This window comes from Dunckerocampus dactyliophorus, chromosome 1 (genome assembly GCF_027744805.1).
Source record: "Dunckerocampus dactyliophorus isolate RoL2022-P2 chromosome 1, RoL_Ddac_1.1, whole genome shotgun sequence".
Taxonomy (NCBI): domain Eukaryota; kingdom Metazoa; phylum Chordata; class Actinopteri; order Syngnathiformes; family Syngnathidae; genus Dunckerocampus; species Dunckerocampus dactyliophorus.
The window spans coordinates 40,825,792-40,840,650 of NC_072819.1; the positions used below are offsets into that span (position 1 = coordinate 40,825,792).

Consider the following 14,859-nt stretch of genomic DNA (forward strand, 5'->3'; position numbering starts at 1 on the left):
CCAGCAATTCTGACAAAGAGCGGTAATACCACCGATGTATTTTACCACCTCAAAAAGTTGTTGAATATGAGCAATGTCAACTGAGAAGACACACATTTTTCTGTTCTTTGCATCTTTTGTCATTAAGCAAAAATAACAAACTAAATTTACAGCCTCAGTGCTGATTTGTATATTATACTGTCTATGGCGTGGCACCATTGAAAAGAAACTTTTGAACTTGAAATATTTCCTTCAGCAGAAGTATGTGTCTTATAGTAGAAGTATTTTCTTTATTCAAAGAATTCATTGCTTTATTTAAAAAAAAAAAAATCTGTACAGAACCAAATGTTGCAGGCAATTTTGTACAATACGTTTTTACTTAAAGTATCTGTACACTACACTTGAAAATGTTTTTTAATTTAAAGTAGCCGTGTCTAATCCATAGTATTTACCTAATTCACAGTATCCGTTCCTTTATTAACAGGTAAGGCTGTCTTCGACTAAGAATTTTCATAGTCAAATGTGATTCGTTAGATTTTGTCCATAGTCGACTAATTGTCAAATGTTTTTGGTGAGTTAATGGCTATGCTGACAAATAAACAGGTGTCACTTGCAACTTTTTCCACACTCAGATAAAGAAATAAACACGGTAGGGGTGCAACAAAAGTACATAAATTTATTTAGTGACACAGAAAGGAAGACGAACAATACCAAAACACGCTCACTGTCGGCACTTAACAAAAGTGCGCATAAAATAGGAACAACATGCCTTGAAAAACAACAACTTGCAAAAACTCTCAGCTAGCAGCCTCATTTCTTGCATTAAAATTTGCTGTAGGTTGTTGATATGTGACATGTAAGACGCTGCTGACTCAATTTGTACTTCACTTTCTGGAGTGAGCTTTAAATTTTTCAAAATACTTGAAAGGATTTTTTAATAGCCATTATGAGCCAATAAGTCCCTTGATGCTGATAGTCATCCTAGCGTTCAAAGCCAGCGCTCACCTCAGCTCCTTTGGATTGTGTGTCACTGAAGCGGGTGATTTTATCAATGCGTGGTAAGTATTGGTCTTCTGGTAAACACACACGTGATTTTCAATTCTTTATTAGCACAAATTAAGCTGTTTTCGTATTAAAATGGGCTACTTGAAACAAAAGCAAAGACAGTCTTTGTAAAACTGTATGCTCAACAGCAGCCACGGCCACTCCCCACGTCGCCAGAATGATGCAATCTTGATCACATGACATTTTTATATGAGTCAATGATGAGATTGATAGTCGGATCAGACTCCTTCAAAGGAATCACCAAATAGTCGACTATTCTAAGACACCCTTATTAACAAGAGACCAGGTTCTCCTGGTCTCCGGTCTCTCTTGGGTGTCATTTTAGAATCAAGTACTAAAACTAGCTGGTTGTAGTGCATTTTTGAATGGAACGCTACCTCTGGTCCACAGTCAGCTGGGCTAGGCTCCAACTCACCTGTGTCCCTGAACAGGATAAACAATGGAAAATGAAGGAACGAATGAATGATACAACAGGTCATGGCTATGACTCTGTAAATATGATTGTTTTGCTTTAGGACTAAACACTGGCAACTGAATCATTACATTTAATCAGCCTCTTACTTTTAGACAGCGCTTGGCCCTCAGCTCCCCTTAGAGATGTGAATCGAAATGTGCCTTTAGGTCCTCTTTGAAAATACAGTAGTAACCATGCATACAGTGAACAATGCACACAATTCAGCAACAGCAATGTTAGCGCTGATGTGAGGCTTAACACAACATGATAGGTGTTATAGGAACAATGTAGGAAGTATAGGAAAACATAGAAACACATAATAAATAGTTAAGAAACAGAAGTAAAAACACATGTTCTAAACTAGAGGAGCGTTCCGAGAGCACAGACCTCCGCCAAGCGCCATAGTCCCCCCATATTGTGATTCACACCAAAACAATAATCATATATTTTTTTGGATCAGTCTTTGATATTTTGGAGAATCTGTTGGAAACTCGTCCTGTATTTTTTTTCCAAGTGGTTTGTACCATTTTTGATGGTTATATGCACAAATGCCGAAAATGGTCCTATCTCGCAACATTAAAGAATCCGGATCACCCCCAAAATTGAATCCTTTTTTCCATATCCCATTTCCAACAATTCCTGAAAATTTCATCCAAATCCATTCGGAAATTTCAAAATTATTTTGAACACAAACAAACAAACAAACAAACAAACAGATAAACGCCAGCAAAAACATAACGCATTTGCGCTGCGCTTGGCAGAGGTAAATGTCAAAAGTATAAAGTAAAATATAAATACATAAAGCACCCTCCTTTGCATGATACGATGATGGCTTTGCAAATGTTGCACTGCGCCGACCGTTCACTTTTCTTGCAGAATTTCAGCCAAACTTTTGAGCGCTGCTGTACACTGTCCATGGTTGAAATGGATGGAAACTTCCTCAGCTTCTTCTTTGTTGGTGTTCACCAGCTTCTCCTTCGTTGGTCCCGGGAGAATCGGATTGTTAGTCCCGGTTCCCATCGATGCTCGATTCTCCATCCTACTGATGATGCAGCATCAGGAGCAACTGGGGGTTGAGTATCTTGCCCAAAGATGCTTTGACATGGTCACGGGAGGACTGAGGTCCAAACCAGCAACCTTCAGGTTGGGAGATGACCTCTGTACCACCTGAACCATGCTGCCAAGACTGGCTAAACAAAGTGCATTGCTGTAATACAGCCTAGACGTGATGAAGGCATGGATTGCTGTCTCAAGGTGCTGCCTCGAGAGAATACTGTAGGTTTAACCTCTGCCAGCTGTCGTAAGTGGTCCAGTCCTTGCCAACTACAGTCTTCACTTAAGGTAAACGTGAAGTTAAATCTCCTTTTATCCTTTTCATTTGGCATTTATATGCATTTCGCATTATTTTCAGCATTTAAAACTGGGTGTTGGGAGCGGATTAATTGGTTTTACATTGCTTCCTGAAAAATAGCTTGAGTTTTCTAATAACAAAAACCGAGGTACCGCTGTAAAGTTTCATTTTATTACACAAGACAGTTCACCCACAAAGCACAGACGATACCAATGCTGTTATGGGACGTTATTGCACAACTGCAGGATATCATCTCTACCAGGCTCACTTTAACTGTTAATCAACAATTACCACAACGTAAGTTTCATGACCTTGTCCTTTATCTCACCAGTGTTCATTTGGACTCCATTGTCACAGTAGTTTACATGGCGACTAGTAATGGATATAAAGAGTCTTCATTAAATTGCATTTGGTTTCTCCAGGAAATTGCTCAGTCCTTTGGTGAAATAAATAGGCAGGGGAACGATCCAATTATGCTAACCAAGAAGCAATTCCATTGTACCTGATTGTATCTGGGAATCAGCAAATCAGAGTCTGTCGGCTTTGTCGGCAAGCCAATTTACGATCCTCCAAGACATGTTTTTGACCTCATATTTGTCCTCACCAGATGATGTGTGTTTGACAGATCTGTCTATGTGTTTGTACATAACTTGTTCATCAACATCTGGCATGATTATTAATCTTGGTCATGGCAGCTATTCGGTAATATTGTTTTTAAGTAATGTTTTTTATTTGACCTTTCTAGCAGAGAAAATACACAACTCATATTCTCTGAGTGCTGCAGTGTGAAGGAACCTTAAAACTGCTGTCACAGCTGACGCTCAACAGGGCGCAAACAACTCACGCTGACATTTTCACAGCGTTTCTCTGGAGGACTGCGGGTATTTCACTGTGCAGGAACCACACCTGCCTTCAATCTGTATTCCTACTTGTATTCACCATAACCTTTGTACAAAAAAGCTCACACCAGCACAGGAACTGTTTCTTGTATAGAACAATGTTGAGTTCGGCATCAGCAGGTCCACAGATGGATTTCCCCTCACAATCATTACCTTTCCTTTCTACTGTAATTTCATCTGCTCATCTCTAATAGTGTCTACTATCAGAAATGATGCCGCAATATCAAACAACAATGCCCCTGACTGCTTCTCTCCATCTCACTAATGCACTATAAATAGATTGTTGTGTATTTTTTCTTCCATTACCTCCGGTGATCGCAGTGAAGTTATCATGCAGCTGCAATTCTTCCGGCAGCTCATTTGGCTCCATCACACGTTGTTCTGTGTCTCCCACACAATATACAAGTACTCATTTTGGACTGTCCGTTTCCTTTTAGATGCCAGGTTTGGATGTTCCAGGCTTTGATTACTTTGGTATGAGTTCATTTTGTGTTTGTTTTCAGCACCACCCGCTTGACAGTCAGCTCCTTCTAATCCCTAATACCCCACCCTGCTGGGTCTCCTCTGTGTGTTGAGTCCATAGACAGCCTTGTGGTAATCCGGTATAACATGTTTTTGTTGAAGGAAACATTGCATTCATTCATTTGGTTGTTCGTTTTGTTAGTTTCTTGCTACTTTTTGCCTGCTGTATACTGTATCCAGGTCCATTTTTACTCCAGCACGCCACAGATCATGACAAATATATGAAAAGAATCTCAAATCATCTCAAATGTGTTTTACTTTTGCACTAATATTTAAGATAATTCATATATTACTTCTGGTATCACAAATCTTCCTTTATTCAATGCTTGAAAAGTTGTTCAGAAGCAATTGGATAACTTTTCCTCACATAGTTTTTATATTCCTGGCAGGTTGTACTGTAGCCCTAAAACAGTGACACGCAGACAGGGGAGGCAGGTGATGAAAAAAAATAAAACTAAATAATAACTAGAGGATATACAATTTCTGGAGAAATTGTGGTGTGAATGCGTGAGCTGAATAAAGAGATGAAAAAGAGGAAAACCAGAAATGAGCAGGAAAGGCGCGAGTGTCAAAGCAGAAGAGGCAAAGCTGAGCTGAAATGGCGCAGAACTGTGCCGAAATGGATGCATGAAAGATACAGTGTAAATGCGTGAGCTGAATGAAGAGATGAAGCGGGGGGGAAAACAGAAATGAGCAGGAAGCGTGAGGTGAATGAAGGGATGAAGGGGGGTTTCGAAGCAGAAGGGGTGAAGAACCATGTGTTAATACTTACAAAAATGTAAAAAAAATCGTACTATGCCAATATTAACATGCTAGCACCTGACATGATGGCATGTCTATATAGGTTTTTGCTCACGAAAACAGCTAAAATGCTATTATGCTAATGTTAACATTAGCAAGCCAAACCTAGCACGATAGCGCTATGTGTCTACCAATGTTAAAACTAATGAAAATGGCTTAAAATGCTACAATGCTAATGTTAACATGATAACAGTTTTAACATGCTAACATTAGCATGCTACCACTTAACAGTGTTTCTTTAAGTCTGCACTTATAAAAAGAGTGAAAAAGGCTATTAAGCTAACATTAGCATGTTAACATGCTAACGTTAGCATGTAACACCTAACTTGGTAGAGCAAAATTTCTTCATATTTTAATTCTCTTAAAAATGGCAAAAAATGCTACTATGCTAATGTTAGCATGGTAGCAATGCTAATTGATAGCATGGTATTGCTGTAACCCCTAACCCTAAACCTAACCACCAAATGGTGGAGGCTCTTGCCTTTAACAGTAAAAAAAACTAAGAAAAGAAAAACTAATCAAACTAACGATTGGCTGGCTCTTGTCTTTCATTCAAAGAGCCGGCTCATCGAGGAGATTCGTACACGATCGACCCATCACTATGTACATTTTAGGAGTGAGAGACAGCTTAGGAGGGGCACCTGAGGCAATCTTCAAAGAAAAGGCCCATACCGTATGACGTAGACCAAACATTTTTGCAGAAAAAAAAATTCCCCAATGATTTGAACATTTTGTCTTGAAGGTGGTCCGAATTGTTTGAGAAATGTGAGAAATATGGAACTTTGAAAAACTCCCCATTCATTTTCAATGGGAAAAAAGTCTCGGAAAATGGGGGATTGTGGAAAATCTGGTAGTTTTTCAAAAAAACTGAGCTGAACAATTGGATGCTTGAATGGTGTGAATCGGAAGAAAACGGAGGAGTTAGGAGCCAAAAATACGGAATACGGCGGAATAAGAATAATAATAAAGAAAACAAACGGCGGAGAATATTAATTATAATAATGATAATGATAGCATAATAATATATTTATCCATTGAACTGTATTATACATGTATTTTCTGTATGATATGAGTAAAAAAGTGTGACATGGTTATTCTTGTTAATCGGACAATGAAATACACATACAGTAAATGTTATACGGTCCTCTCCTCATCCTGGAGGGATGGGAGCATGCATAAGGTGGGAAGGTGCTTGTCACTGCCGTCCTACCATAGAAAGGAAAAATGGGTGTTGTTTTTGTTTTTTCTACAACCGGGAAGTGATCAGACTTTTACAACAAAGTATCACAGCTTTTGCTGGAGAAGTATGAGGCACATTTACTTGATATACAATTAACATCTAAGGCCACAGATGTTTTTCAAATTAATAAAAAAAATAAAAATAAATCAGACTAAGAAGTAACAAAATTTTTAAAGAAAGTGGATTATCTTCTTTTTTCCTCCTTATGATAGCCTGTATTAACATTCAAAAACTCCAAAGGAGTCAGTGCCTCACCAGACATGAACCTCACCGCACATCACCGCCCTAAATACATTTCAGAATACACACTGTATCACGAAACACAGTGGCAATACTTTGAAAAGAACATTGTTGAATTTATGAATAAGGATGAGCAATAAATTAAAAAAGAATAAGGTTTGGCTTGTTAATTATCACAGTCTCCTTTGACACAATTGGACACGGTATTACCTCAGAGTAAACTACTGCATTTGAATTTGAAAATAAACAATCTCCTCATGATTAGCAATTTTCAATACTACAAGCTGATTCCTTGTATGGCATGCACAAATTGAAGTTAGTTATCTGTCCCTCTAGATGTACAGTATTTCATGTTAAAATAAAGCAATTAAGTCCAGTGAGTCATGAAATTGATGGCTTTGCCTTAGGAGAAAATAGGACCAAGGTCCTGCAGAGGAAGAGCTGGGCATCATAAAGCATTATTGCTTCTCTTGTCAGCAAACAGTTATTAGCAATTGCATTCAAGTCCAAAGTAAATAGCCTTTGGGCATTTTCAAAGGATGTTGGTAACCTACAAGATAGATATGACATACAGTATAGATACGGTGTGAACAGTAGTTGCAGAAATGTGACTGAATGGGGAGTTATGCTCAAACCAGATTGGGCACAGTATTCTTTGTGTTGGCACTACTGTATGTAACAGGGATGCAACCGTTTGACCGTGTACCATTCGGCCCGCCCTCATGGGCCATGGCTTTGCAATACATTTTGCACAGTAATTTTGCACGTGCCTGTCCAGGCTGGCGAAAAGCCCTCTGCGTAAGGGACAGTCTGCCTAAAAACATACGGAAAGACGAGACATTCGACAACAGAGTAATGGGACATACAGAGTATACAGCAATCCATTAACCGCAATAAAAGATGGATTGTTGTATATTGGAGAGTACAGGTGACAACATCTGTGTTAGAGATGTGCAGAGGCGCCTCCGGACCTTCTCAGCTACATGCATACATACATTCTTACATTTTTCTGGATGCTATATCAATATTTAGGGCCCGAGCACCAAGCTATAGCAGTGCCAAGGCCTCTTGAGACTGCTATGTTTATTAGGGCCTGAGCACAAAGTCCTGCCGGTGCAAGGGCCCTGTTGTATATGTTGTGTTTGTTAGGGCCGTTTAGGGTACTAAACATGCAAAAAAACACACCACAATTTGCAGATGTGTCAGGACTGGCAAACTGTTTTATATTTTAGTGGTCCGAAGCTCCAAAACTGACTCAGAACTGGGCCATATTCACTTTTGCTACATTTGCCCCTGCAACGTGCCCCCAGTTTCACGGATCACAGAATGTCTATTGTGACAGGATGAGCAAAAAAGTCAGCGTAGCCCATGTTCTAAAATGCACAGGCTATTTAGGTTAGAACCGGCCGCGGACCAGGCCTCGTGTTCTGAAGCCCCCAACCTACAGACTTTGACCAAATGAGCCCAAATCAGAACCATGGACATTACACAGCTGGCCCATGATAATATGCAAACAGATTTGGGCTATGCCGTACTATGTGGGGTCCCTCTTTGATTATAAGTAGGTCCACAAGTTAGACAGGTCATGATGATGATGATGCCGCATGCAAATTCCGCCATTATGAAGATGTTTTCCCATTGAAAATGAGTGGCGAATGTTTCAAAGTCTCATATTTCTCACATTTCTCAACCGATTCGAACCGTGCCACAAACGAAATGGGCCTCTTTGCTTTTGTGTACAGTTTTATGATGCACGGTACGGTACGGTGTGGATGGTACCTTTGATGATTCACTCAGGTGAGAATTATTGTTGTTATATGCGCAGCTCATACTTTCAACCACAAGATGCCACTGTTGCAACACTCATGTTTTTTCCCAGTGAAAATGAATGGGGAACTTTCAAAGTTCCACATTTCTCAATCGATTCGAACTGCGCCATAGTCTAAACGCACAAATCCTTTAGGCCTCCTGGCGCATCAGGCCTGGCAACAAAGTCTATATTTCAGGGGACACGGACCCTCAAAACTCACTCAGCCCCCTTCAAATTTGGAAAAAAATGCCCCTGCTACAGGTTTCATGGATCATCATGAAATTTGGTGGAGATGTCAATCATGACAGGACACACAAAAAAGCCTCAAAAACCCATGTTCCAAAACAAACAGGAGTCATCTATTTTGGTTTTTGGTGCTGATTTTGGGGCAAAAACCAGGGGTTGTATTTTGACGACCTAAGACTAGGGCCAAATGAGCCCAAGTGACAATCAAAGGACACTAGACAAATGGGTAATGATGAATTACAAATAATTTTATGGTAGTCCATAAAATGTGGCCAGGGCATGGAGACAAACTTTGATGGCCCATCTAGCGATTCGCTACAAAACTATAAATGTGAATAACTTTGCTCCACAAGGTCAGGTCTTGATCAGAAATTGGGTAGATGATGAAGACGACACCTTGAAGCGATGCGTAGGTCACTTCCTGAATTCCTCTCAGCGCCACTCTGTGGTGACAGGAAATGTAAAGACTAAAGTTTGCTACGTACTTTAGGCTTCTCCTCCCAGGGGATTTTTCAGATCAACAGAAATTCAGGGCAAGTATGTAAGAAAGGCTGATGAGCTTACTTTGCGAACCATATGCATGTAAAGCACACGGTGTGGGTGTGGCATAGTGGTGAAGTGTCTGCCTTCGCCATTGACCATCAAAGTGTCATGACTTGACTGCAGATGGTTACATCTCATGGAAAATGTACGTGACAAGTAGGAATCCAAGCCTGAACTGAATATGGTGCAGCTTGCAAATTGAGACCACGCCAAACTGACTGGCTAGCGCCCCATATCAATTTTGAAACCATTAACCCCCGCCATTCGTTTCACAGATCTTCACGAAATTTGGTTGTGACGCCGATCATGAAAGGACGCACAAAAAAGCTGGAAAGTGACCATTTTTTGCAAAAACCAGGGGTCGTACTTTGACGAACTCCTCCCGGGGACTTTGAGCAAATGAAGCCAAATGCTACTAGACAGATGGTCGATGATGGTCAGTGATCAATTGCGAACCATTTTAGCCTATGCTGTAGGATGTGGGCGGAGCCTTTGAGACTCAAGCAACATGAAAGTCAAATAACTTGACTCCAAAAGGTCAGACTTCTACAATAATTGGACACCCTGAAGAGATCCATATGTCCTTTCCTCAATTTGTAACAGTGCCTCCTTGTGGCGAGAGGAAGTGACCCCAAAAAACATGCTTTCTTGAAAAGCCCACTCCTCTGAATTAATCTCATGAATCACTTCCGCAATTATACAGGGTACATTAAACAGACTGATGATGTGAAGTTTCATCACATGTGGTGGGTGGAGCCCGGCGGCGAGGACTGCTCCTCGCTGTTAACCATCAGACAGTCATTACTTCACTTCACATCATCAGATCTCCTTCAAAACTGATATGAGGGTTGAACGTTGAGTCCAATGGCACCACCAACAGGTGGAAATTTTAACTGTTGTAACTACCTTTCACATGGTCTGATTGTCTGGCAATTTTTTATGATGGATTGAAGCATAGGTGAGGATATGACCACATGGCAAACTTGGCACCAGGGTCGCCCCCTCCTGGTGGAAAATTGTAACGGTCAGAACACCTTTCCACATGGTCTGATTGTTCCGAAATCTTTCATAGTGGGTTGGAGCAGACAGGACATGATCACACGGCAGTGTTGCCCCTTTCTGGTGGAATATTATAACTGTCATAACTACTGTACCTTCCACGTTGTCTGATCGTCCCGGTTATTTTTTGAATGTTGTTTTTAATGTGTTGGTCCACAGATGAGTTAACATTGTACTAGTATAACACAAAAGTTGACTAACTGGTGAGGTGAGCTGAAGAGTTCAACTGACAGCAGTCACGAGGAATTCACTCCTGCAGCTTTGTGATTTATGACTGTCTTTTCTTAAGGCTGACACAGATATCAATATTTGGCTCTCGGTGCTAATTATTTTTGCTGCACGGAGGTTCTGCAATGTGCAAATGGAAAGTTGAATTTTTTCTGGTCCTTGTTTGATTTGAATTCAAGGGCAAGTTAATGAAAACAGTTGTGAACTCTAACTGTGATGTTTCAGTACTTGGTTTGCATTACCGTTAATTGGGTTTTGTGTCCGCAAAGTTGTGAAAGAAGGAGCATGTAGGATAGAGTATTGGTGTAGGGTGGCTCTAAAGTCAAGAGAGTGGGTTTTGATTTTTGGATTTTATCCTCGAGGAAGATTCTAATCACAAGGTGGATTTTTTTTTCTTTAATATTTAGATTACGTTCTCATGAAAAATCATATATATATATTTTTTTTAATGAAAATGATCAGGGGATTGGCCGCACGGTGGTCTAGTGGTTAGCACCTTGGCCAATACAGGAACAGCCTGGAGATTGGGAAGACCTGGGTTCGATTCTCCCCTGGGCATTTCTGTGTGGAGTTTGCATGTTCTCCCCGTGTGCGCGTGGGTTTTCTCCGGGTACTCCGGCTTCCTCCCACATTCCCAAAAACATGCAGATGAGGTTAATTGGCGACTCTAAATTGTCCATAGGTATGAATGTGAATGTGAATGGTTGTTTGTCTATATGTGCCCTGCGATTGGCTGGCGACCAGTCCAGGGTGTACCCCGCCTGTCGCCCGAAGTCAGCTGGGATAGGCTCCAGCATGCCCCCGCGACCCTAATGAGGATGAAGCGGTATAGAAAATGGATGGATGGATGGATGATCAGGGGATTCTTCGGAAATAATATTTTAATGCGGGATCTGTGATCTCTTCCTTGCTGGTCGCCTTACTTAACATGACATGAGTGTGCCTCTGTGAGTTCACACTGTCTTTTCTCTGCAGGATTTCTGGCAACGTTTTCACTGTGAACACCTCCGGCCACTCCTTCAGAAGTCAACATTTGGCTGTAAGTGTCCCAACACCACAGGTCCTGTGTGCACGACTGTTTGAAACCTCCTTGTGAGAGGCTCTTTGACAACACTGTGCGGCATGTGAACTCAAAGGTTGTAGTGTGGGCGGTGGGGAGGAAGAGGATATCCTCCACTTCATCAGAGCAGACCAGTGTCATTGCTGTGACCGTTCTCTTTACGAGGGGACACGTCACTGCACATTGTTATAAGCCTCCATCCACTACAGAAAGAGCGTCATCCTTCTCTGCTCATTGTGGAGGTCTGGCTCGCCTCTCCGGCCGTACTGTCAAGTAAAAGCATGACCCGGGTGGCTTACGCGTCATAGCTGTGTGTTGCTTCATTTTGTTATGAAGACATTGCAATGCACTGTAGGTGCCTAAAAAAAAAGAGTCTGTTGACTTTTTTTTTCTGTTTGCAGAATCTATTTACCGTATATATCAACAGATTAATTAGTGATGCCTGTGAGTGTACACAGCTGGCTCACACACGCCCCTTTTCCACTGTAGCAAACTTTGGTGTTGGTGCTGGATTAAGTTCGAGGACTGGGTGGAACCATGTTGCCTGCAAACAGACTTGACACCGCTTTCGTTTTCCATTGTCCTGGGGAGCCGTGTCATTACATCACAGGGGTTATGCCTCCGATCAGGAAATAACAGGAAATTTCAGGTGTTGACCTTTTTTTTTTTTATCAAAACACACAACTCACTATAGTCCTTGACAATGCACATTATTTACAGGTAAAAATATAAATCTAAAGTTGCAAAATGCTGTTGGATGATCCACCTCATCACCATTGTTTTCTGGCATATTAATAAGATAAAAACATATAAACCAGAACACAGTTGCATGATAAATGTTACTTCTTACATAAGCTTTACAATGAAACTAGCTTTCATTCATTCAACAATAGCAAGCTAGCATGCTAACGTTAACAGCAGGCTAGTTTTTACACCCAAAACTGTGCTATGAACATTAAATTAAACAAATACAACTTACGGGAGTCCAGGCAGGACTGACTTGTGCCTGGGTCTTCTTTTGTGATAGCCTCCAGGGTTTCGATGGAGTTATTTGCCAGGAAGCTGGCACACTGATTTTCTGTGGCCCAAAACTCCTCAAAATAAGGCATTACTCTCCTCCGAGCACTGCCACTCCTGCTTAGGTTTTTTCTTTTGGTCTCTGTAGTCCTTCTTTATTTTCTTAAGTTTGTTTTTTATTTGTTCAAAAGGCCGACAAAACACTTCTTCGGATGTCCAAATTTTCCATTGTTAGAGTTTGCAATGCAATGTAGTAAAGATGGAGGTAATTCACAGACTTTTTTTGAGGTAACCCCGCCCATCTCATTATGCAAAAGGTTCGCCCACTCGGCCCAGCAAGCTTTTAGAGCCGGAGTCGAACCAAAAAAGACAGCTTCAGTTCGAATCATGTGGAATCATGACAATGGAAAACCAAAGCTCTGAGAAGCAGCTCCAAACCAGCTCTGAACCAGGCACAGTGGAAAAGGGGTAAGAGAGAAATGAGCAGTGGTCTCTCTTGACAGAATCTGACCCTTTTCCCGAGTCCGCCTTTCTATGCACTGATGTAATTTAATTTCCTAATTTGCTGCGATCATATGCACTAATGTATATCCCATCAAAGCTGTCTCTTAAACAATATTATTGGCAATTTTCATCCACTTTTATTTATGACCTACCTACCAGTCCATTCTCAGGAATATTTTAGGGCTATGCCAGGAATCCATAAATCATATCTGAGCCATAGTGTATTGTCCTTTTTCTTGTAAGGTCTGTGTAATCTTTTGAAAACAGTGTCAGCATAAAACATCTGTTTAGACGGGTAAGTCCCATTTATTCTTAGCAAAGGATATTGTATCTTGCGGCGTGAAGAAGACTACTGCAGTGTAGTGAGCGTGGTGACGATGGAGGTTCAGCCCACTGTGAACAAGCATGATTTACTGTAAGATTGGCTTTTTGTGTGCATGTCACCAGCATCACCCGCACACTCCAGCACTCAACTGATTAACCAGAGTCATTTTCAAGAGTGATGGAAGCGCCCATGCTTCAGGGGGCAACAGGAAGCTCATAAACCCCGGTGGACATTCGCCGTGCTAGAATGGATGGACGCTGCTGTTATATTAGCTACTTTCACCATCTGCCATGTTTCAGTCCACTCTGCCTTCTCATTATTATTAACATTGGTCATCGCCACTTCCACAGAATGAACTTTTGTGCCTGAGGGTGCTCTTGGTTAGAATATTCAGCACTATTAGAGTTGAGCCTTTGTTGCAGTGTGCAGGGGTGTGTTTTTACTGAGCATGTGGAGAAAGACATGAACTCAACCTTATCTCCGGGCTTTTAGACCCAGCGCCATGTCTGCATACAATAACTCCATCAGAAATGAAAAGCAGTATGAGTGCAGAATATGAAATTGTATGCTGCAGATGACATGTTCTCCGAACCAGCAGAGCTCTTTGCAAGGATCTTCTATGTATATTTTGAAATTGTTAGTTGTAGGTGAAAAGGAAATTCCATGCTTGGAATGATTGCATCATTGACGTATAGTGAGGATAAAATGAATCGTGGTTGACGTGTGGTCTTTGCTTGATTGATGATTTCATCCTGCATATTGGGCGGAAAAAACCCGACAAAAACCAAATGTAGTTTCATTGAGTGAGCTCAGCTATAAAACTGTAATATCACCCTGTAAAATGCAGTGGAAGTCCTCACAGTTGTCCCTCGCCACTTAGTGCTTTGACTCTATCTCGGGTTTTCCAAATATATTCATTAATAAATCATATCACAGTTCCCCGCTGTTTCGCAGTTGACTACGGCCTATTATTAGTCAAAAATATGCATATTTAAGTAAATTTGACATCTTTTTGGCCTAGATTAAGCATTTTCAAGCATAAGAACGGATAGATTAACTACACATATAAGGCATACATTCAGAGGCATACTGTACTGTACTCACGGCCTGGGTACGCGTATCTAACGTAGCAGTATGTAAGTAATATTACTGTATAGTCGTGAGTAAAAAAAAATGAAAAAAAGGTAGGCCAGGGGTATGTGTGTTTACCAGGTCTCCAGAGAGAATCAAGCAGCTAGCTCTCTGAAAAGAACCCTAAAACAACTGGGAACTTGGGAATTTGAAAGCTGATTTACAAAAAAAACAGCCCAAAGTTGCTCGTGATAAGCAATAAACTGATGTGTGTAAGTCTATATTACGTCTTATATATGCCTTATATGTCTTATTTTCTCTTATTATGTCTACTATATTATAACATGAGTGTAAAGGTGACTACAGGGGTGTTAAAAACTGTATTTAGAAGGTTGTAGACAAGTTTTCTATGCTCTAAACAAGGGATGAACTGTACTGATGTGCT

The 14,859-nt window shown here is 40.8% G+C and overlaps 1 protein-coding gene across 4 annotated transcripts in view; it reads left to right on the forward strand.

Annotated features, from left to right (window-relative positions):
* LOC129182920 (synaptotagmin-2-like) overlaps window positions 1-14,859 on the forward strand; it is a 90,903-nt gene that overhangs the window by 28,679 nt on the left and 47,365 nt on the right. For 3 of the 4 annotated variants that reach the window (XM_054779589.1, XM_054779624.1, XM_054779596.1), the window contains exon 3: window positions 11,413-11,476. The exons of the other annotated variant lie outside the window; for it this stretch is intronic. The gene's annotated coding sequence lies outside the window, so the exon portion shown is untranslated. The remainder of the gene's footprint in view (window positions 1-11,412; window positions 11,477-14,859) is intronic. 4 annotated transcript variants of the gene reach the window in all.